Source organism: Anabrus simplex, chromosome 3 (assembly GCF_040414725.1).
Source record: "Anabrus simplex isolate iqAnaSimp1 chromosome 3, ASM4041472v1, whole genome shotgun sequence".
Lineage (NCBI taxonomy): Eukaryota > Metazoa > Arthropoda > Insecta > Orthoptera > Tettigoniidae > Anabrus > Anabrus simplex.
In genome coordinates this window covers 386,154,203-386,179,365 of record NC_090267.1, presented here as the reverse complement: position 1 = coordinate 386,179,365, position 25,163 = coordinate 386,154,203, and the positions used below count along the sequence as shown (strand labels likewise).

The 25,163-nt window shown below is 41.9% G+C and overlaps 1 protein-coding gene across 1 annotated transcript in view; it reads left to right on the top strand.

Moving 5' to 3' along the window:
- trp (transient receptor potential) overlaps window positions 1-25,163 on the top strand; it is a 169,046-nt gene that overhangs the window by 84,201 nt on the left and 59,682 nt on the right. The gene's annotated exons all lie outside the window — the stretch shown is intronic.

Here is a 25,163-nt window from a genome sequence, read left to right as displayed (position 1 = left end):
CAGTCAATGTATTAGGCAGTGGCGTTTCGTGACATTTTACTCTAGCAGGGCTGTGCCGCCATCTCTTTCCACTCCCCAATCGGTCCAGTTTTCACTGACCATCACCGTGAATAATAATAATAATAATAATAATAATAATAATAATAATAATAATAATAATGAAATGTCGTATGGCTTTTAGTGCCGGGATATCCCAGGAGGGGTTCGGCTCGCCAGGTGCAGGTCTTTCTATTTGACTCCCGTAGGCGACCTGCGCGTCATGATGAGGATGAAATGATGATGAAGATAACACATACACCCAGCCCCCGTGCCATTGGAATTAACCAATTAAGGTTAAAATCCCCGACCCGGCCGGGAATCGAACCCGGGACCCTCTGAACCGAAGGCCAGTACGCTGACCGTTCAGCCAACGAGTCGGGCATAATAATAATAATAATAATAATAATAATAATAATAATAATAATAATAATAATAATAATAATAATAATAATAATCAGATCACACTGGCTGAATAGAAATCTGCTTGCACGACAACATTAATTAATTAACTAGACTGCAATGGCATTTATGTACACACATTAACAGGCTAACAGCTAATGCAATTCTGACTACTATGACACTGCACTGTTTCACTGATCACAATCACAAGTGATAATAACAACATAACAAACAAATGAACAGCGCACTCCCGAATTTCTCTCTCCTTGCTCAAATTTCAAAGCTTGGTAACGTATTTACCAATTTGACCACCCTACAAATAGTGCCATCACGTTATGGTTACATTTTGAATCTTGATTTTACCTTCTTTATAGAACCGAAGTGTTTAAATTCATTGTTTTGTAAAATGTTTTGGAATTAATCTGTAACAGCAATTAATGTAAGACATGGGGGGGGGGGGGGGGGAGCCTAGGTACATTGTAAAATGGTTGGCGATGTTGCTAAGGGTTCCGCCGTTCAGCGCTTACACCCACCTGTACTCTTCTTTCCCCTGACAAGCCCATATCATCCTTCCAGGCTCCCCCCATTCCCCGCACACTTGCTAACGTACTGAGGACTCTGCCGGACAGACCATACACCCGCCCGCACTTTTCCATCCCCTGACAAGCCCATATCATCCTTCCAGGCTCCTCCCATTCCCCGCACACCTGCTAACGTACTGAGGACTCTGCCGGACAGACCATACACCCGCCCGCACTTTTCCATCCCCTGACAAGCCCATATCATCCTTCCAGGCTCCTCCCATTCCCCGCACACTTGCTAACGTACTGAGGACTCTGCCGGACAGACCATACACCCGCCCGCACTTTTCCATCCCCTGACAAGCCCATATCATCCTTCCAGGCTCCTCCCATTCCCCGCACACTTGCTAACGTACTGAGGACTCTGCCGGACAGACCATACACCCGCCCGCACTTTTCCATCCCCTGACAAGCCCACATCGCCCTTCCAGGCTCCTCCCATTCCCCGCACACTTGCTAAGTCTAGGGACCTACTCAGGGCTCTTCTGCCACCTGCCACAGTCCGAGCACCTCAAGACTAAAGAGGAAACATCGTGCTTGCTGGACAGCAGCCACGGTCTGAAAGCCCTTGTCATTTTCTTGAAAATGACAAAGAAAACTATTTACAGCCTAAATAATAAAGATAGCATTGTATAACTGAATATCACACCACATAAGTTCGACTTTGCTACATTTGTCCATCTCTTTATGTAATCAATTACAGAGTGAAATAACGATAAATATTTCTGAAAAGGCGGCGGGGAGGCGCCCCAAAGCCCTTCATGCATGAACTGCCACTGGTATCAGGGTTTCTTTGAAATGAAAAGTCACATAGTTGTGATTCGCATTGCCACGGAAAACTGGAGGCCCCGTGGCTATGATCACGATACCAGCATTCACATAAAATTATGAGTTTGCTTTCATCGTCGCCTAGTCATGGAGTGCAAATGAGACATTCGCTCTTGCAACTCATGATTAAGAGACATCCATGTTCCTTCAGGGACTACATCTCGTTATGCACGTGTGGCAATCATAGTACACAAACTGACTTTAATATTCTTCTCCTCTATTCATGAAAGGTCTCGCTCTGTCATCCGGTCCAACCACCTTAGTCAACTCTTGGTTCACTTCTCATCCTGACGCTATTAGGGCCTTCCTTTATTTATCTGATACTCTCCTTTTCTAAAGGGTTGGTACTCTTCTTTCGTCACAGGGAAAGGTTATGAGAAGTTCATGGTCTTCAGTGGCCAAACTACTTGGAGTCATTTGAGACAATACCTACCCTAAGAAATACGATTAAACATAAATATCGTAACAAATTTATCTGCTGTTGTCATTGTGTTAAATCAATAATAATCTCTATTTAGTTGATCGCCCCGCTAGATGGCGACAGCAGACTACTTGTTCTGACAGGGAGACAGGCTGTAACTTGGCTCAGGACTTTTTGTTTCGTTTGCGTTGCGTCAGCTTGGTGTTTGGAGCGGGGAGGTGGAGGAAAATTACGTCACCGCCCCCGTTCCTCTTTCCCCAAGGTCTATACCCCAGTGAGGCGTGCCTCCTCTACTATTTGAGAGTGCGGAAACTCTCAGCGCGAAAGTGACAGTAAAGTACCGTGCGACGTAAAGTCACTAGCAAAAAAATTAATTTATTAATTAATTAAATACATAAATAAATAATCAATCTAGTTTAATAATTTTGGTTTCAAAGGTCTGTTAGTTCTTCTGATCCATCTTAAGAAACAGTCCTTCAATTTGAGTGCCGAGAGGTTTATTTTATGGGTAGGGAGGTGTCATGGTAGAACTGACCTCCTCTCATGCATATAGATGGAAGCGTAAGCATTCACTGCACAGTCCGGAATTTTGGAGAAACTGTATCAGTCTGTGGTTAAACTTAGCCTTGCTCCCACCACTCACATATAGGCAGCAGCTCCTCTAGAATCGTTTCTCCAAAATTCCAGACCGCGCAGTGAAAAACGTGCCTTCTCCTACACAAGGTATTTAAAAAATGTCGCCCAATAACCACAGACCGCGATAAATGAGATCGGAACAATAAATTGCGCTAGAAACCGACCATCTTAACCAGTAATTTTCATCCACGTTCAACTCGGTGAAGTAACGTAATGCCGTTTAGATCTGCGGTGGATCCAGCCATCGCTAATATGAAATTATTATTATTATTATTATTATTATTATTATTATTATTATTATTATTATTATTATTATTATTATTATTACGGAGATCTCCGTGGTAGTTAGAGGTGAAAGAAGGTGCGGGCTGGAATAGGTCTCAAACTACAAAATTAAAGTTAATTTAAAACTTTAACAAAGGTTATATTTTCTTTTCAAAATCAATCAATAACAAAGTATAACAGGTACCAAGTAGAAGATCAACAAATTAACAATTTACAGATCGTTACAAGATTTGGGCTTCGAGCCCCAAGTTTAATTTCTGAGCTCTCAGCTCACAACCACAATTGCTAAAGGGCAGAAAACCCCTAAATACAAGGAGCACTTGCTCCCAGCTATTAACCTCAAGCCTCTCTAAGGCACCTTTACCACAACACCAGAAAGAGCTGACCCGCTCTCGATCTTTCAAGCCTATCAAGGCAATAACAGACTCTTATCCAAACTGAAAACAAGGCATACAAAGAAACAGGGGTATTTAATACCCAACCTACAGGACCTTCGCATGAAGAAAACTAAACAGCAGGTTAAGTTACTGGCCCAAAGTACAGAAGGGATTGGAGGCGTGAACTTGCACTCCTAAATACACTTTTAAAACATAAGTGGCTCTAGGCCGAAACACAGGGGCTAATCCCAAGCTAAGGAGGTGACCCGTATGAGAAAACTTTAATATTTTAAGGAAGAGAAGAAACGGTTATGAAAACGTAGTCACCTCAATTTCAAAATGAAGGGGAGTTCGAGAGGGTAAAGCACTCTCTATCCCCGCTTTATAGTATAAGAAATTTATAGATTTTACATAGTCAGAAAATAATGTACATTTTAAAAAGGTAGGTTACATACTAAAGGTTTCGAACCCTCCCCGAGAGTTAAACTGCTGAGCTAGCAAGAAATGAAGATGTTAACAGGCCATTACCTTATAGAAGAGCTGCTGCTTGAAGAAAGAGGCGCTTCCCGCCCCCTGCTACATTTCCACACGCACTAAGTTAGATGTTACTGAAGTGGCACCGAGACAAGAAAATCAGCAGTTTATATACCCTCGTGGAACATTCGAGACCTTTCAGGAATGAGTAGACACACCCTTTCGCTTTTAATGGATAGCTTAAAGCAACATATCTATGTCGAAGAAGACGTACATGATTGGTTGGAAATAAATTAAAGAAATTTGGGATTGGCTAAATTCAAAACAGGTGGATAGAAAGGATTAATGTTGCCAACCCAAAGATAACAGAACAAAATATAGTAAAAACAAAACTTATGAATACTAAATTTCTTCAAGAAGGTTCATTCCTCCGCACCAGAGTGCGTAATCATAGTTTTTAGTAGAGATCTCTGGTAGAGAACGTCCACACTTCTTGATCAAATACAAACAAAAGCACATCAAACTTCACACAGAGCTATCTTCGGAGAAACTGTTGAGTTAATACAGTTTGTTAAAGTTCAGGCTTTCTCCTGTAGAGGAGTTTCAACGGGCGCAATATTTGAACTAGCTGCGCGGAGGTGTACCGCCCGGTACAATTATTATTATTATTATTATTATTATTATTATTATTATTATTATTATTATTATTATTATTATTATTATTATGTAATATAGTGTAAGTGGATCGGGATCGGCCTTTTTTTTTTGCTAGTGGCCTTACGTCGCACCGATACAGATAGATCTTATGGCGACGATGGGCTAGGAAGGGCTAGGAGTTGGAAGGAAGCGGCCGTGGCCTTAAGGTACAGCCCCAGCATTTGCCTGGTGTGAAAATGGGAAACCACGGAAAACCATCTTCGGGACTGTCGACAGTGGGATTCGAACCCTCTATCTCCCGGATGCAAGCTCACAGCTGCGCGCCCCTAACCGCACGGCCAACTCTCCCAGTGGGACCGGCTTCTGTTACATACTTAAACATGTTACAAATGTTACAAAAACCGTATTTTCAAGACATTTTTTGGCACAAAAACAGAGGAACACTTCGTTTAAGTGAGGATATGTTATCAGACATGTACCAAAAGGAAAGGTTCTTGAGAGTTAAACAGCTTTATATGCACAACATAATTAAAGAAAATTACTGGAAGCCACAATATCGAATTGTAAATATTATTATACAATCTTACTGCAACAGCTGCATGTTGCCCAAGACAAAGAGTACCTTAACAACAATAATGGATGTGGATACAATAGATAATGTGATCGTATGACGTTAAATGTAGGCAATCGAGTGAGGCATGTCAAACATTTATTTGAGGTCCGCAAGCATGGTTCTTGAAGATCATGATAAACTTCTTGAGTGTGGTAATCGCGATGTTATAAATAAAATCTCTATTCAGCCCAAAGGTATTGCAGAAGTTGACAAAATATATAGGTATGGCTCCTCGAGCACCTAACATCAATCGATTACAGAAATGGATGAGAGCTTATATTTTCGCTTATAGAAGTTCACCGTTTCTTCATAAATTCTTTTTTCTGCATCGACACATGGAACAAGGCATAGCAGTTATTTCCAGATCATCAGGTACTACAACAAATATAGATCCAGAACACTACAAGTTGTAGTTCGTAAATTTTTGAACAACTTGCCCTCAGAAATGACACACTTGAGAACAAAATGTCAACTAAAAAAATATGTGAAACTATGGATTCTGAAAAATAAAATCACAGTTTAAATATTTGCTCATGAATGAAAAAAGTATCACAGACTTATCTAGTTTGATTTTTTTTTTTTTACTTCACGTCGCATCGACACAGATAGGTCTTATGACGAAGATGGTATAGGAAAGGCCTAGGAACGCGAAGGAAGCGACCGTGGCCTTATTCAAGGAACAGCCCCAGCTATCTATTTTTGAATGATACTTTCATGGATTGATTAAAACCCACACCACAGGACGAAATCACCTTGCTAATTATGCCAATGTAAGTGTACAAACCGTATTAACGTTGTAAACAAAAAGGATTGAAACAATATGTACAAATATGAAACAACTTCACCGGCAGATAAGCGCATTAAGTGCTTTGCAGGTGTAAATAATTGCAAAGATAATGTATAATATCCCACTACACATCTGCAAATGAATTTTAGATAAATTATGAATAAAAATTATTATTGAAAATGAAAATCCACAGACTGTTTCCAGTCATTCTGTAATAATCGTGGTCGCCACGACATTTACATAATTTGATTGCCCACCCGAATTAATTGTGTATATATATGTATTATCACATGTAATTTATTCATTATTAACGTCCATCATCATCATTTATGTAATTGTACGTAAGAACGAGAAATAATTTTTAATTGTAATATATTAGAATATTCCGTGGTAATGTCAAGACAGGTCTTGCGCTAACAGGCTACTTGGTGTCTCGCAATAGTCCAGGAAGGTTAATTTTTGAAGGTTCTTGGAAACTTACGCAACAGCAAGAGGAAGATACATAATTTCGTTGTTGGGACGCAAAATTACCCCATATCACGTGCGCCTATCAGGAGGGCTTTTTCTGTCAAGGACAGATACTTCATCTATATGTAGACGGGGGGGGGGGGGGTGACGTATATCGGCTCTCATTGGAACGAGATGTCATGTGACAAGGGAGGAAGTGGGAATATAAAGAGGATTTATATAGATCTACACGACGTGGTGAAGATCATTCATCATTCTGATTCTGATTCTGTATTCGGTATTCTGCATTCTGCATCCTGCTTTCTTGAGTCTCCATTCTCAGGTAGTCCACGGGCTTTTAGAGTAACGCTGCTTTCTGAGTGCATCGCTTACGATGTGCTTATACTCAACATTTCTTATCGGCTCTGTGAGACTTACTCAGATTATTTAGAAAGACAAGTTCGTATAATATAGAAGGACTGGATGTTTTCCGTTCGCTCTATTCAATTAATTCCGATGTGGAATTTCACATTGTAAAACTGGTACTATGTTTTTGGTACTCAGCAAAATAGGGAGTGATAGATTCAGGGTGGAATCCATTCCATGAAGCAGATGACGAGGATGATGCTGTTGGAAGAGGGACGACAACGATCAACCACGGAGGCAGACTACGAGAAGATCAACTCCGGTGAGCATGAGTTAGCCTTGTTATCGCAAGTCCACGAGTGTAGTACTGAATTGTAATCTCAGTCAGTAATTTTTAATTTTGATTAAAAAAAACTCGTTTTTACGTAATTTCATATTTTTTAGAATAAAACATTTTGCTTTTTACATCGTTAAATAATTGACTTTTTTGTAGGATCCCTATGTTTTTCCACATGGTATTTAATGGTCAGTATCCTTATACCTCATGACTGGGATAGTCTCATTAAGTTTTGTATTTTTTTAGATCTAAATTCGGTTTCAAATTACATTTAATTTCGAAGCCTGGCGTCCAGCGTGCAATTGTTGTTAATTATCTATGTCGAGTGTTTGATCCGTTACATTATGACACCATAACGTGGGGCGCGAAAACCATTAAATACGATATAGGGAACGGCAAATCTGAAGATAGGGTCTGTGTTTTGTTAAGGGGCGAAAGTGCAATCAATAAATCCAAATTTCAGTATATGTTTGAGGTTAGAGAATCATGGCAGATCAAACGCATGGTATGATGTTACGTGATGGTAGTGTGCTTAGAGGTGGTTCGTCAACTAACGATAAAGACATGGTAGATGAGTCTCTGGAGGAGATGAGAGTAGATAAGACAGATAACCAGGCTCAACATGACTCAGAGGGTAATAAATTGGGAGACGGAGTGGAGGTTATCCCTACCACCGAAGAAAATAGCACTGAGTTAAGAGGTTTTATACAGTCTATGTTTGAAGAGTTAAAGAAGGAGTTGAAGGATCAGGGGAAGGAAAATAATGAAAAAATAGAGCATCAGGGGAATGAAATTAATGAAAAATTAGAGCATCAGGGGAAGGAAATTAATGAAAAATTAGAGCAGCAGGGGAAGGAAATCAAGGCAGACCTAGAGAAAACTAAGAAAGAGCTATGTGACGAACTTAGAGAGTACAAAGCAGAAACTGATAAGTAAATGAAGGAACATAGTAAGGAAATAAGCGAGCTGTTAAAAAAGAGTGAGAATTGCGATAAACGGTTAGAGGAACAGAATGGGGAGACTGAACAACATAAGAGAGAGGTGGACAAGAAGTTGGTAGAGCAAAAAAGCGAACTTTTAGAAGTTATTGGGAAGGAAAATAATAAAACTAGGGAGAGAGCAGAAACACAGGAAAGTGAAATTAAAGCGTTAAGAAACAAACAGACAAGCATGTTAAGTGAGATAGAAGGTAGAGATATGAAAGTTGAGGAGAGAGTCAATAATGTAGAAGCGAAGCTGAGACGGGAGATACGAGAGAAACAAGGTAGCTGTGATGAGGTGAAGCACGGAGGAAATTACGTAAGAGAAGAGGAATTACCGAAGTTTAACGGCAGACAAACCAACCCACTGGACTTCCTTAACCTTATTCAGAAGCGGTTTGAGCGAAACATAAATGAGCAGGTTTTGGAAATTATTAGCAGTGCTTTCTTGGGAGAAACGAGATCCTGGTTCGTGGTGTACCGTAACAGTATGAAAGACCTCAACGAGTTCCAGAATAAATTTAAAGAAAAATACTGGAGCGAGACAATTCAGAATCGTGAGAGGGAAAGAGTCGTTTTTGGCAAGTTTAGGGCGAATGAGGGGGTATCCATGACGGAGTACTTCTTGGCTCACGTCATGATATGCCAGAATTTAGCTGGGATAGCGACGGATACTGACGTAGTAAGGCTACTACTCAGGCATTTTCCTGAATGAGTAAGAACTGCAGCGCTAATGCAGAAAACTAGCACTATTCAGGAGATGGAACAGCTGCTCACTAAATTTGATGGGTTGGGAAATATGGAGAGTAGAAACGGGAACGCGCAAGATTATGCCCCGCAGTATGAGCGCAGGGAAAACCGTAGGCAGCCGAACTACGAAAATAGAAATCAAGGAAACCCAAGGAGTAACGGGAACCAAGAACGAGCGGATCGGTAAGCAGGTAACCGACAGGCGGATAGGAATGTGAGTACTAGCGGGACGAATGGTCAGGGCCAAGTAAGACATTTAAACTAAGTACGGGCTGTAATTCAGGGTCTGTGTTTCAGCCGTATCCACCGATAACCCGAAGTTGTGTTATGGAGTTACCGTATGACCTAGATGTAAGAGATGATTTAATGTTTGAGCCACAGCAGGAATATATTAATAAACAGGAGCAAGTGGTTAATTCCATTATTAAGTTAGAAGTATGGGAGGCGGGTTTCAGGCACTTATTGACTCAGGTAGTCAGAGGTCATGCGTTAGTTATGAGTTTTGAACAACGAGGTATTTATGTGGAGGAAATGCCAGTTCAGAGTACGTATATCATCACTGTTGTTGGCAAGCAGTCCAAACAAGTATGTAAGCAGGTGGCATTACCCATAAGTATTGGTAGTTCTATTATGGTTCAAATATGTTTAGTTATTCCGCATCTTGTATTTAATATCATCTTGGGATGTGACTGGCTGACGTCACACTCAGCACAGTTAGATTACAAAAAAGCTGTGGTTAACTTAATGTGGAACGAGACTCATATTAAAGTCTATTTTGAGGGTGACATTCGGGGGAAACAGGGTGATTGTGCCATGGGGTGGTTTGTAAGAGTTTCACAAGCTATCGACGAAGCTAGAGAGAGCTTCAGGGAAGTAGAAGTTAGTGAGAACTTCTTTCTGTGTCATGTGTTGTTGAATAAGGGTGAAAAGGACGCATTATGGGAAGCTGTGTGCAAGAGTTGCTTAGAGGAAGGACGGCAAGACGAGTTTTTGGCAGTGTTGCTTGAACACGTCAATGTATTTTATGTGAAACCTGACCGAACTCATGTGTATGAGCATTCTTTTTCTGTACTGGATAATGGCCTTTTTAGTGAACCGAGGTATGGCATTCCACACAAGTTTTTCCAAAGCAGTAGACGAGCAAATACAAAGTATGCTATCAGACGGCGTGATTGAGCCATTAAGTAATCAGAACATAGATAACGGGAAGTCAGCCTGGTTACTGTGTCGAGGTGTTAGTGTGTTTGTGTATCAGCTGTGTGCATGTAAGAAGTGGATTTTCCGGAGTATGTCTGTAGACAAGTGGGGGGCGTGGTGTGCTGTCTGGTGTGAGCTCACTGTACTGCTGCGCACGTGAGTCATGTCAGTCGACGCGTATGTGATGCCATGAGTAGGTTTTTTGTAAATGTAAAAGGAATAATTCAGACTTGCCCAATAGGAAGACCTACATAAAAAAGTTTGTTGTTGTAAAATAGAGTCATCGCAGGCGGATATGTGCCATGAGAGGACTTGCGGTAGCACGGTTACATGTTCCAACGGCGTGTGGGTGAACGTGTGTAACAGTGCTTGTAAGGTCATGTGTGAGGATACACTTGACACCAGGTGAAATGATGCTCTCACATATTGAATAGCGTGTGGTTGCACTATATGTTTTTTGTGCTATTTTAATCTGGTGAAGACAATCTTAAAACTGGTGAACGCTTCAGTGTGAAGAAATCAGAGGAGATGTTGTATAGTAGTATTTTTAGGTATGGTTTTTTGTAATTGTGTAATGTGTGATTTTTGATGGAAGTTGAAGGACAGTTGAACACTCGAGAGCGTGGAGGCTGAGATATATGTATACATGGTTGGCATGTTAAAGATGGGTAAATAATGTGTGTCGGTCTAGATAGAGGTGATACCACATGATAGACTGGTGCAAGATGAACTGCATGAGACGTCGAGAGGAGTGTAAATTTGACAAGCTGTGAATGATGATTCGATGTATGACAAACTAGTATATTTTCTGTGTTATATATAAATATGTTGTGAGTGATTCCGACACTATGTGTTACGCATGTCAGAATCAGGGGGGGCGAATGTAATAATCGTGGTCGCCACGACATTTACATAATTTGATTGCCCACCCGAATTAATTGTGTATATATGTATTATCACATGTAATTTATTCATTATTAACGTCCATCATCATCATTTATGTAATTGTACGTAAGAACGAGAAATAATTTTTAATTGTAATATATTAGAATATTCCGTGGTAATGTCAAGACAGGTCTTGCGCTAACTGGCTACTTGGTGTCTCGCAATAGTCCAGGAAGGTTAATTTTTGAAGGTTCTTGGAAACTTACGCAACAGCAAGAGGAAGATACATAATTTCGTTGTTGGGACGCAAAATTACCCCATATCACGTGCGCCTATCAGGAGGGCTTTTTCTGTCAAGGACAGATACTTCATCTATATGTAGACGGGGGGGGGGGGGGGTGACGTATATCGGCTCTCATTGGAACGAGATGTCATGTGACAAGGGAGGAAGTGGGAATATGAAGAGGATTTATATAGATCTACACGGCGTGGTGAAGATCATTCATCATTCTGATTCTGATTCTGTATTCGGTATTCGGTATTCTGCATTCTGCATCCTGCTTTCTTGAGTCTCCATTCTCAGGTAGTCCACGGGCTTTTAGAGTAACGCTGCTTTCTGAGTGCATCGCTTACGATGTGCTTATACTCAACATTTCTTATCGGCTCTGTGAGACTTACTCAGATTATTTAGAAAGACAAGTTCGTATAATATAGAAGGACTGGATGTTTTCAGTTCTCTCTATTCAATTAATTCCGATGTGGAATTTCACATTGTAAAGCTGGTACTATGTTTTTGGTACTCAGCAAAATAGGGAGTGATAGATTCAGGGTGGAATCCATTCCATGAAGCAGATGACGAGGATGATGCTGTTGGAAGAGGGACGACAACGATCAACCACGGACGCAGACTACGAGAAGATCAACTCCGGTGAGCATGAGTTAGCCTTGTTATCGCAAGTCCACGAGTGTAGTATTGAATTGCAATCTGTCAGTAATTTTTAATTTTGAAAAAAACTCGTTTTTACGTAATTTCATATTTTTTTTAGAATAAAACTTTTTGCTTTTTACATCGTTAAATAATTGACTTTTTTGTAGGTTCCCTATGTTTTTCCACATGGTATTTAATGGTCAGTATCTTTATACCTCACGACCGGGATAGTCTCATTAAGTTTTGTATTTTTTTAGATCTAAATTCGGTTTCAAATTACATTTACTTTCGAAGCCTGGCGTCCAGCGTGCAATTTTTGTTAATTACCTATGTCGAGTGTTTGATCCGTTACAATTCGACCAGGTCAGGAATGGAATGAATGAACCCCCATCTAGCGGCAAGGATACGAATTGTGACGGCTGCCGAAATCTGTCGCACTCCTCTGGGGCAATGATTAATGAATGACTGATGAAATGAAATGATATTGGAGAGTGTTGCTGGAATTAAATATGACAGAAAAAACCGGAGTACCCGGAGAAAAACCTGCCTCGCCTCCGCATTGACCAGTACAAATCGCACATGGAGTGACCGAGATTTGAACTACAGAACCCAGCGGTGAGAGGCCGGCGCGTTGCCGCCTGAGCCACGGAGTCTCTAATTATTATTATTATTGTACCGGGCGGTACACCTCCACACCGCTAATTCAAAATGTGCGCCAGTTGAAACTCCTCTGTTGGAGGAAGTCTGAACTTTATCTACGCTATTAATTCTCTACTTTCTCTGAAGATGTCACCACATGGAAAACTTTGAGTTTTTGAACTGTGTCATTTTTGATGTGTTTTTGTTTCGCTTGAAGTAAGAAGTGTGAACTTTCTCTTCTAGAGGACACTACTGAAGATCAACAATAGTGCAACCTAGTGCGCAGTCAAAGAACTATTTTGTTGGAGAAATTTTTATTTCAAATGTTTGTTCTTTGCTAAATTTCCTTCTGTTATTGTTTAAGTTGGCTGTATACCCCTCTTTTTCCCCTTGTTTTAGATTTATCCAATCCCGAATTTCTTTGAGTTTTTTCTCGACCAATCCGATGTATCTTCCCCCTACTTGGATATGTTTCTGTACCCTAGCCAATAAAGAATGTGCGGGAGGGTGTTTTCATTCCCCTAATGCCTAGAAACTTCTGCGAGAGGATATAAACTGCTGATTTTAGGGTCTCCGGGCCACTTCTGTTCCATCTTTCAGTGTATTAAGTACATAGCAGGAGGCGGGAAGCGCCTCTTTCCTCGGCAGCGGTCAACAACAAGGTAATGGCCGATTAATAACTTCTTTCTTTGCTAGCTCAGCAGTTTAACTCTCGGGGCGGGTTCTAAGCTTTCCACCATGTAACCGTTTCCTAAATGTAACTACTCTTTTCATTTATTCTCTTTTAAAGCTACATACTGGGATAGAGAGTGCTAACCCTCTCGAGCTCCCACTCATATTGTTTTGAGGTGAACTTATTTTTCTCAACCTATTCTTCGATAACGTAAAACAAATTGTTCTCTTCTTAAGTCACCTCTTTAGTATGGGATTAGCCCTTGTATTAACGGCCTAGTGCCAAGTAGGTCTTAATCAAAGTGTATTAGGAGTGCAAGTTCGCCTCCTCTCAAATTGTTATTTTAGAGGTCATTTAATTAACCTGCTTTTCATTTAATAGACCTCAGTAGATTGGGTATTTTACCCCTGTGTTTATGTCCGTTGAGGACAACTTGAAGGTGGAGTTTGGTGTGGCCTGGGAGAGGCTTAAATTTGAGAGCGAGTGGCTCTTTTGAAAATTGAGTGTTGTACGCCTCGGGGAGGCTTTTCAGTGCAATTTGGAGCAAGGGCTCCTAGGCATGAATGGGGTTTTCTGCCCCTCTGTTGAAACTTGTGTTTGGGGTAAAACTGAGCTGATTGCCCAAGCAGTGTAAAGTCAGGGCGCGAAGCCCAAATTCTGTAAATATTGTAACTACCCTTTTGATTTGCTACTTTGTACCTGCCATGCTTGTTATTTCTTCGTTTTTGAAAAGAAAATATAACCTTGTTAAATTTTACATTAACTTTGATTCCGTAGTTTGAGACCCGTTCACGCCCGCACCTTCTTTCACGCATAACTACCACGGATATCTCCGTAACAAGTGGTAGCAGAGCGTGGTTGAATGGGTCTCAATTTAGCCCCTTTTGACGGCTAAACATTGTTTGTTCCGAACTCTAACTATTTTCCCAGTTGCTGGAATTTTTTTGAGTTTTTCAAAATTGTTCTGTCACCATGCCCGGCCCTCGCGATGTTCTCCATCTTAACTATTTGCGCAAGGAGGAGTTGATCTATGAATTGACTATTAGAAATGTACAATCTGGAGGCACGGTTGCAGTAGACACAAACAAGCTTAGAGAGTCCCTAGATTTGCCCATTTCCATCCCCAATTTGGGAGAGAAAGAAATTGACGACTCTCTTTCCACGATCACGGAGAATATTACTGGGCTAGCTTCTGTAGTTAGTTTTTTTGATGAAAATGATCCTTCTCCTAATCAAATTAAGCGTGTGCAAGCTAGGCTGTTTCATTTTTCAAATAGAGTTAACGATCTACTGTCTCTAAAGTTGAATGACGTTCAGAAGAAGGAAGCTAGTACGCTGCTTGAAAATATGTCTCAATTATCTAGCAAGGTCACTCAATTGTTAACAGGGGAGGTTCCTCCCAAAAGCGATCTACCCACCACAGTGAATGTAGGTAGCGAGGAAGAGCCTCATAAGGGAGAAGTTAATAGGATAACCGTTGCTGCTCAAACTATCTCTGCCCCATTGGACAACGAATCTGAACGCCGTGCATCGTTGAGTAACATCCGTTCGGAATTAACTTCCTGGCCTTTGAAACCTTTACCTACTATGTCACCCGGGTTTAGCAGCTTGCCTCATCCATTGGCAATGTTGCTCAGAGGTATCTCTAAGTTTTCGGTTAATACCACCAGTGAAGTAATTTCATTTTTAAGATTTCTGGTTGAATTTCAGGATCATGCACTTGTGTTTTCTCTTTCTCCATGTCAAATTTTGCAAATTATCTATCCGTATGCTATTGGTATTCTCTCAGATAAAATCGTAAGAGCCATTGCCGAGCAATCATCTATTGAGGATTTCCATGCCCACTTGCTAGCTAACTTCATCCCGGCTAGGGCCAGGTCCTCCCTTATTCAGAAGTACCATTATCGTGTACAGCGCTTGGATGAGAACTTGGCTGATTTTATACAGGACATTAAGTTTTATACTAGGGTGTTTGCTCTGCACTTCCCTGAGGACCAGATTGTACAGGCTATTGTAGAAGGCATTTCACCATCTTATAGGTCATATTTGTGTTTCGCGGCGTGCCCGCAAACTTTCTCTGAACTTGAAGCGTTGGCCGTCTCAGCGGAAGGAGTTAGGTACGCTGATTCTTTGCGTGTGGCAAAAGAACCCCCTCCTTCGTTTAGTAATACTCGGCCTCCACCTCGCCGACCAGTCACACCCCGTAAATGTTATGCTTGCGGGTCGCCTGACCATCTTCGCAATAAATGTCCATTGGTCAAAACTAGTAGGGCAAATAATGGAGCTGGTTCAGCACAAGGCTGTTTTAAATGTGGGGCTTTCTCACATATCGCCAAGAATTGCCCAAACTCGAATAGCACCCCCTCCTGCTCAACTTCTGGTGCAAATTCTACCTATGCCAATAATAAAAAGTGACTAGTGGCTTCGGCTGAGTCGACTAATCCATCTTCCCGAGACTCAGCCCCTGGTAAACAGGTTGTAAATTCAGGGAACGAGCAATTTTCAAATTTATCTTTTGAAGGTCCCAAAGAGTGTCTTAGGATTGCGGCGGATTCCCCCGCACCGGTTCCTTTTCTTAAGATCGAGTTAAATAACGAGCCTATAGCAGCTCTCTTAGATTCAGGCAGTGTTTGTTCGATTATTTCGGCTGAATGGTATTCTAAATTGAAATCTGTTTGTAAACTACCTGACTATGTCTCATCTCCTGTTCAATATGTTTCGGCTAATTCATCCCCATTAGAAATTCTCGGTTCCTTATATATCAAAATTCGTATTTTTAAATTCACATGGAAAGTTAAATTGTTTGTGGCCAAGCTCTTGTCTTGCCCCATTATATTGGGAGCGGACTTTATTTCTCACACTGGTCTTGTGCTCGATCTTCAGAGTAGGTCTTGCATTTTCAAATTTGCCTCTAATTGTAACATCCCTTTATTAAAGTGTAATTCTGCATTATGTTCTTCTATTTCGCCTATCCAGGATGAGATGTTGTTAGACCTTAGACATCTACCTGAGGAGCAGGCTGATAGTATTCGCAAATTGTGTCAGTCGTTTCCCGAGGTGTTCTCTGATACTCTTGGTGTTACTGACCTGATCGAATACAAAATTGAGGTCACGGATTCGATTCCTGTCCGTTTTCCACCGTATAGGCTATCTCCACCTAAAATGAAGGCTCTGAAAGAAATTATCGATCAGATGTTGAAGGATGGTATTATTAGGCCCTCTAAGTCGGCGTATTCTTCGCCTATTTTTCTAGTTCCGAAGCCCCAAGGAGGCTTCAGGCCTGTCATTGATTATAGGGCTCTCAACCGGAAGGTGGTGTTGCAATCTGTGCCCCTTCCTGACCTTCATTCTTGTTTTTCATGGTTTCGTAAGGCCAAGTTCTTTACTATCTTGGACTTGAATCAGGCCTACAATCAAATTCCCCTTGCCGAAGAGTCTAAACACCTTACAGCGTTTGCCACGGACTGGAATTTATATGAATACAACCGCGTGCCTTTCGGGCTCCCCACGGGAGCAGCTGTACTCACTAGGCTACTAGATAGGGTCTTCTCCGACATCAAATTTGAGTACTTATATCACTACTTGGATGATGTCGTCGTATTTTCAGAGACTTTTGAAGAGCATCTAGATCATCTGCGAGAAGTTCTCGATCGCTTCGTAAGGCTGGGTTAACTGTTAAGTTGTCCAAGGTTGCCTTCGCTAAGCCCTCTATGTCTTTCCTAGGGCATATTGTGTCACCTGATGGTGTAGCTGTCGATCATTCTAGAACACAGGCCATCCGTGATTTTAAACCTCCCAAGGACATTAAAGGCATCGCCAGGTTCATTGGTATGGTGAATTTCTTCAGGAAGTTTATTCCTAACTTCGCTAATAGAGCGGCACCCTTAAACCTTCTTCGTAGGAAAGGCATCAAATTTGAGTGGGGACCTTCTCAACAAGCCGCTTTTGAAGATCTTAAATTAGCACTTTGTAATGCCCCTGTACTTGCTATGCCTGATTTCTCGAAGAACTTCATCGTCCAAACCGACGCGTCGTCGTCAGCAGTAGCGGCAGTCCTTCTTCAAGAGACTGAACTAGGGAGGCGACCCATCGCCTATGCATCTAGGACTTTGTCGGCTCAAGAAGCGAAGTATTCCATCTATGAGCTCGAAGGTTTGGCAGTCTTATTCGCCTTAGAGAAGTTCCGTCTCTATCTGGAACATGTTAAATTCGACCTGGAGACAGATAATCAAGCCTTAAGCTGGGTCTTAGGTAGGCCGCGTCGTACTGGTCGTATAGCCCGTTGGGCCATCCGTATTTCTGCCTTCCAATTCGATGTCAGGCATATCAGAGGTACCGAAAATGTTGTTGCTGATGGACTCAGTCGTACGTTTTCAAACGACGTTGAGATCCATGAACCGGTCGACCGTTCATCACCTCCCGAGTCCACACTATTTGATGTTAATACCATCTTAACGGATGCCCCCATGCTCTTTAGGGATATCGAGAAATACCAACGTGAAGATCCGACGCTGGCTCCGATAATGGAAACCCTTTCTTCTGGGGAACATGTTGTCCCTTATGTTCTGCGGAATGGTGTTTTATGTTGCCCTTCGAGGCATGACAAGATGATGAAGGTTGTCGTTCCAGCTGTTCTTGTGCCTATGATCTTCAAGTACTATCATGAGACACCATTAGGGGGGCATCTTGGAAACTTTAAAACTCGTGAAAAGATTCGTGAAAGGTTCATTTGGAAAGGTATGGACGGTGAAATCCGTGAACTAGTAAAGGCTTGTAAATCCTGTTTGATTAGTAAACCAACCATGTCCACCAAGGTAGGCCTTTTGTCTTCCCATCAAGCGTCGCGCCCCATGGAACGCCTGTACATTGATTATGTAGGACCCTTCCCCCAGTCAAAGGGTAATGCTAACAAGTTCATCTTTGTATGCGTAGATGGTTTTACCAGATTTTCTTGGTTATTTCCGACTAAGCTGGCTACCGCTCAGTCCACCATTACTTGCCTAAATTCTATTTTTGCTTCTTTTGGTCCGTGCCAATATATTGTGTCTGATAACGCTATGGCGTTTACATCAAATCTTTTTCGTAAATTCTGTTTTGATTTATCCATCTCTCATGTAACTACTTCCGCTTATTACCCTCAACCATCTCTGGCTGAACGGGTTAATCGTAATCTCAGGTCCGCACTTATTGCCTATCATCATGAAGATCATTCCAGGTGGGACACGTCCCTGCATTGGTTAGCTTTTGCTTTGAATTCGGCGGTTCATGAATCACATAAATTCACTCCAGCCTCTTTAATGTTCAAATTTGTTCCCAACTCGCCGCTCTCTAACCTCTGGTCTCTGAGTGACATTCTACCCGAGACAATAGATCCGGATAACATTAAAGATCTTTGGAAGAAGGCTAAAGCCAATCTTAAGGTATCTCATGAAAAGGTTAGGGAAAGGTATGATCGTGGACGGAGACCCACCACTTTGAAGGTAGGTGACCAGGTGATGGTCAAGAACTTTGTTCCCGCAGGCAAGCTTGCCCCCAGATTCCATGGGCCATGCATTATTCTGGATTTCCTTACGCCGGTTACCTTATTGTTAAGTAATCCAGCCACCGAGAGGATATTTAGAGTTCACCTGTCCCAGGTGAAACCGGTGTAATTTCTGTGTTAACTTGCTTCATATTATTTTGAAAGGAATATGAAGGTTACATTTTTTTTTTCAGTTTCACTTTTAAGGCTTTCTGCCCCTTCTATAATATTTTGTTTTATATGTAAGCATTTGTGTGAAACCTCCCCCGATTTGTTAAACTGCCATTCTGTCCTTGCCTCGGCCATTACCACGCTCCCGTCTCCTGCTCCAATATACACTGTGGCTTGATTGCATTGAATGCCATGGACAACTGCACGCCGCTGACCCCTCAACCTTTTCACCAAGACTGTGCCCTCAAAAAAAATGATGATGGTCCAACAATATTCTGCCGCCTAGCTTTAATATTTCAGTGCCCCCGCAGCCGCGCGGCGCTGTGCCGCGACTGGGTTCGAGGACGGGCCCCCTCGGCCCCAGCGAGGACGACATGTGCACGGCGAGCCGGAGCTCTCCTCCCGGCCAAGGCTGATGTGCGGCGCACGACCTGCTACTTGCCCGCAGCCTGTATTCCTTCACCGCGGGCGCGGCGTGTTTCAACACCACTGCTCCCCTCATAGTGCGGGTGAGCGGTATCTCAGGGTACTTGAGGGGTCCGAGCGGCCTCCTTTGGACGCAAGCTGCAACGGCCGGTCTGGCCATCCAACTTCATCAACATCAACTACATGGACAGTTACGATAAGCAATGACTACACTTGGGAATTCAACAGCAATATTTGGTGGACATTGCAAAATTTTTCATCACTTTTAGTATTAAAAGGTTATCTTCAGAATTCTACTTCTACAAACTTAAAAACTATACTTCATCTGCAACAACAAAATTTTGAAACTAAATCAAACCAAACTAAGAAAATCTTATAAATTTTTTTTGGCAATTAATCTCCATATCTACATCAAAACTTGGACCTTGTTTTCAAACCATTTCATGTGTCACCCCGGGAGGAACTTTTGGGGGGGGGGTCTGTACCGGGCGGTACACCTCCACACCGCTAATTCAAAATGTGCGCCAGTTGAAACTCCTCTGTTGGAGGAAGTCGGAACTTTATCTACGCTATTAATTCTCTACTTTCTCTGAAGATGTCACCACATGGAAAACTTTGAGTTTTTGAACTGTGTCATTTTTGATGTGTTTTTGTTTCGCTTGAAATAAGAAGTGTGAACTTTCTCTTCTAGAGGACACTACTGAAGATCAACAATAGTGCAACCTAGTGCGCAGTCAAAGAACTATTTTGTTGGAGAAATTTTTATTTCAAATGTTTGTTCTTTGCTAAATTTCCTTCTGTTATTGTTTAAGTTGGCTGTATACCCCTCTTTTTCCCCTTGTTTTAGATTTATCCAATCCCGAATTTCTTTGAGTTTTTTCTCGACCAATCCGATGTATCTTCCCCCTACTTGGATATGTTTCTGTACCCTAGCCAATAAAGAATGTGCGGGAGGGTGTTTTCATTCCCCTAATGCCTAGAAACTTCTGCGAGAGGATATAAACTGCTGATTTTAGGGTCTCCGGGCCACTTCTGTTCCATCTTTCAGTGTATTAAGTACATAGCAGGAGGCGGGAAGCGCCTCTTTCCTCGGCAGCGGTCAACAACAAGGTAATGGCCGATTAATAACTTCTTTCTTTGCTAGCTCAGCAGTTTAACTCTCGGGGCGGGTTCTAAGCTTTCCACCATGTAACCGTTTCCTAAATGTAACTACTCTTTTCATTTATTCTCTTTTAAAGCTACATACTGGGATAGAGAGTGCTAACCCTCTCGAGCTCCCACTCATATTGTTTTGAGGTGAACTTATTTTTCTCAACCTATTCTTCGATAACGTAAAACAAATTGTTCTCTTCTTAAGTCACCTCTTTAGTATGGGATTAGCCCTTGTATTAACGGCCTAGTGCCAAGTAGGTCTTAATCAAAGTGTATTAGGAGTGCAAGTTCGCCTCCTCTCAAATTGTTATTTTAGAGGTCATTTAATTAACCTGCTTTTCATTTAATAGACCTCAGTAGATTGGGTATTTTACCCCTGTGTTTATGTCCGTTGAGGACAACTTGAAGGTGGAGTTTGGTGTGGCCTGGGAGAGGCTTAAATTTGAGAGCGAGTGGCTCTTTTGAAAATTGAGTGTTGTACGCCTCGGGGAGGCTTTTCAGTGCAATTTGGAGCAAGGGCTCCTAGGCATGAATGGGGTTTTCTGCCCCTCTGTTGAAACTTGTGTTTGGGGTAAAACTGAGCTGATTGCCCAAGCAGTGTAAAGTCAGGGCGCGAAGCCCAAATTCTGTAAATATTGTAACTACCCTTTTGATTTGCTACTTTGTACCTGCCATGCTTGTTATTTCTTTGTTTTTGAAAAGAAAATATAACCTTGTTAAATTTTACATTAACTTTGATTCCGTAGTTTGAGACCCGTTCACGCCCGCACCTTCTTTCACGCATAACTACCACGGATATCTCCGTAACAATTATTATTATTATTATTATTATTATTATTATTATTATTATTATTATTATTATTATTAGACACACAACGAACGACATCATACAAGTCGATACCCTAGGCGGGATTCAAACTAGCTGCCAGGTGCAAATTGAGCTCCAAGGGCAACCCGTTGGAAAGTCATTTTACGCGATTCGGCGCAAGTGATTTCCAGGAAATTAAGTGCAACACGAAAGAATCTATACCGATTGGCAAACTTTGTGAGGATTAATCAGTTTAAAACGAGTTTGTCATGAATAAGCTTCGTTAGCATTCGTTAGCATTATCTGGCTGAATTATTCAGTGGAACAACTGTTACCTGGGAAGTCAACACTGCGTGCACTCTTTTATCATCTAACTACCTGTTTTAACACAACATAAACATGAGGTGATATACACATTTATCAACAAAGCTGCCAGAACAGAAACCAAACAATGCCCACATAATACACTTCACCGTAACTTGCACAAAGAGGTACCGCTAGTTATGAAGTTCATTTTTCAGGGAGCAAATATCGTATGAACCCACGTGCTGTTCTTAATGTTTACAGATTTACACAACTTCGAAGTATCCTCAATGAATTTTTTTTTTTTTTTTTTTTGCTAGGGCCTTTACGTCGCACCGACACAGATAGGTCTTATGGCGACGATGGGATAGGAAAGGCTTAGGAGTTGGAAGGAAGCGGCCGTGGCCTTAATTAAGGTACAGCCCCACCATTTGCCTGGTGTGAAAATGGGAAACCACGGAAAACCATTTTCAGGGCTGCCGATAGTGGGATTCGAACCTACTATCTCCCGGATGCAAGCTCACAGACACGCGCCTCTACGCGCACGGCCAACTCGCCCGGTAACTGCTTCCTTTAATTACAGGAGTAAAGGAATAGCAGACGTAAATTACGAACGATTCAGAAATACGGTAGTATTTTCTATAACTTGCTAGTATCTTGTAGCAATGTAGCTGAATGCATTACGAACTCATGGCACATATAGGCCATTTAGGCCCAAGGCCTGCCAAGGCGACTGCGGCCCAGCTAGATAGCCTCAAGATATTGGAGTGCCACCTGGTTCGCGTGACGATATCCTCAGCCGTATTGCTTGAGTTTCGCGACCAGATCCTCTGCCTCTCGTATCAAACAGCTCCTTAGGTGGTCTCACGAGGCTGAGTATTCTCCGTTCTAACTCTCAGTCCAGGATATTAAAAAAACCTTGGACTGGGCAGGAATCGGATCCGGGGCCTCCAAATAAGAGGTGGGCGCACTACCCCTACACCGGGGCCTCTCAGAGTGCATGCACCGGTACATTGCGCGACGCAAGGTGCAAAAGATGACTTCGCTAGGTTGACCAGAGTGCAGACCCCCACTCCTCCATTTTGAGCAATAGCGCTCTCTATCCCTCTCTCTCTCTTTCCCTACGCCTGTCTCTCTTGCTCCGCCTGTCTCCCCTTTCCTCACTTGCTCTATAGCGTTCCACAATCCCAGCAGAGTTCAGCCGAGCTTAGCCGACTCACCCCGAGGCGAAACGCTGGTCCGAAACAAGCGGAGTCGGACTGATGCATGGTGCACAGAACCCCTGCGCGTGAGATTTTGGGTGTTTGAGAGGCCCTGTCCTACACTATTGGGCTGGCTAAAAAATAAAAATATTACCATTATTATTATTATTATTATTATTATTATTATTATTATTATTATTATTATTATTATTATTATTATTATTATTACACTGCAGGACATTGAAATTGCAACACAAAGAAGGACGGACCTGATGCACACCCCATTGGGGGAATGCGTAGAGCAGTGTAGGACAATTACGAGATTATTTTTTTAGTACTCTCTTGCTTCCCCACACGTCTTACCTTAGCACTCTGACATAAGATTTCTCAATGTCAATAAATAACAGATATATTTCCTTCCATATTTCAACAAATACCAGACGTAACTCCTTTGTTTTCGTATAATTCATTGATTCCACAATAATCAACTTCCCTGTTTAGTTCCAAAGGAAATTGGGGTAAACCTGTCATAGTAAGGCCATCTATGTTTACTTAATAATGCAATGCGGAGACGACTCAAATATCGAAGTTCAATCATGGGGATGTCCTTGCTCACGAAGTCTCTGAGGTAAACAATATTTTATCTAAAAACATTTTAACCAGGCGAGTTGGTCATGCGCGTATAGGCGCGCGGCTGTGGGCATGCATCCAGGAGATAGTAGGTACGAATCCCACTATCGGCAGCCCTGAAGATGGTTTTCCGTGGTTTCCCATTTTCACACCAACTAACTATGCATTTGTACACAATAAATTCAAGTGGTATCAGGTCTTGTGGTATTTTCTCATTGAAAATGCACTAATAAATAGAAGAATATGGTACAATAAGCTTCAAAGAAGGGCAGTTGGTACTCCTGACTTCAGAAAGTCTGTCATAATGGGACTCCTACGAGAGTATCAGCGCAGTCCGCTGGCGAAATGAGGAAGATCTGATTACATACCTCAACCGCGCCTGACAGAGAGGCACTTTCTTGGGGAGCAGCAGAACAATAGTCACAAACCTGTTGTGTTGTTTGTTCCATATTACCAGTAAAATGTTCAAAGAAAGGAAAGGGACTGTGCAAGAGAAAACATACATTTTTTTTTTTTTTTTTTTTTTGTAAGAATTGCCCAGGGCAGCCTGCAATGTGTCCAGTTCCATGTTTCGTGATGTATCACAGTAATGTGTGTTTCAAGGTCAAATGTCACTGCTAGTTTGCTAAAGTTGAGTTTAAAAAGGTGCAATGGCATTAAATGTCACTAACCTTAAAAAAAAGAATAAAGTTTCAGTTCATTTGGAAAATACGAAAAACATTACATTTTTCTGTAAGTGTTCTGTTTAAAAATAGCGCAGTGAAAGAGTTGAGGCCCCGGCCACTACCTTCTTACTCCTAGTTCTTTCCTATCCCATCGTCGTCATGAGACCTATCGGTGTCGTTGCGACGTAAAGCAAATTGTAAAAAAAAAAACAGATTTTAAAGAAAAAATGAAGGTGAGGCTTGTAGTGGAATACTCGATTCCTGCTTCTCTCTGTTCCTGTGCAGCTTCATCTCTTGCATTTTATTTCTTTATTTATTTCTTTCTTTCTTTCTTTCTTTATTTCTTAATCCGTTTAACGCCTAGGGTTGGTTTCTTCCTCCGACACCTCAAGGGATCACACCTGTACCGCCTCAAGGGCAGTGTCCTGGAGAGTGAGGTTTTGGGTTGGGGGATAAAACTGGGAATGAAGACCAGTACCTCTCCAATGCAGCCTCGCCTGTTATGCTGAACAGGGGCCTTGTGGGGGATGGGAAGATTGGAAAGATTAGACAAGAAGTAGGAAGGAAGGGGCGGTAGCTTTAAGTTAGATACCCTCCCGACATTTGCCTGGGGGAAAAGTGGGGAAACCACAGAAAACCGCTTCGAGGATGGCCGAGGCGGGAATCGAACCGTCTCTACTCAGTTGACCTTCCGAGGCTGAATGGACCGCGTTCCAGCCTTCGTACCACTTTTTAAATTGCGTGGTAGAGCCGATAATCGAATCCGGGCCTCTGGGTGTAGCAGCTAATCACACTAACCACTACACCAGAGGTAGTCTTTGATCTCTTCCTTCTGGTATAAAATTCAAGCATCAGGTTAGTATTTTGAAAATACAGAGAGATTTGCAAATCATTTAAAACATTGCCAGTATGACCTCGACAGCAGCTCTCCATAGAGTTAGTTATTGACTCTTGGATTTGAACTTTCATTCAACCGCCACTGATAT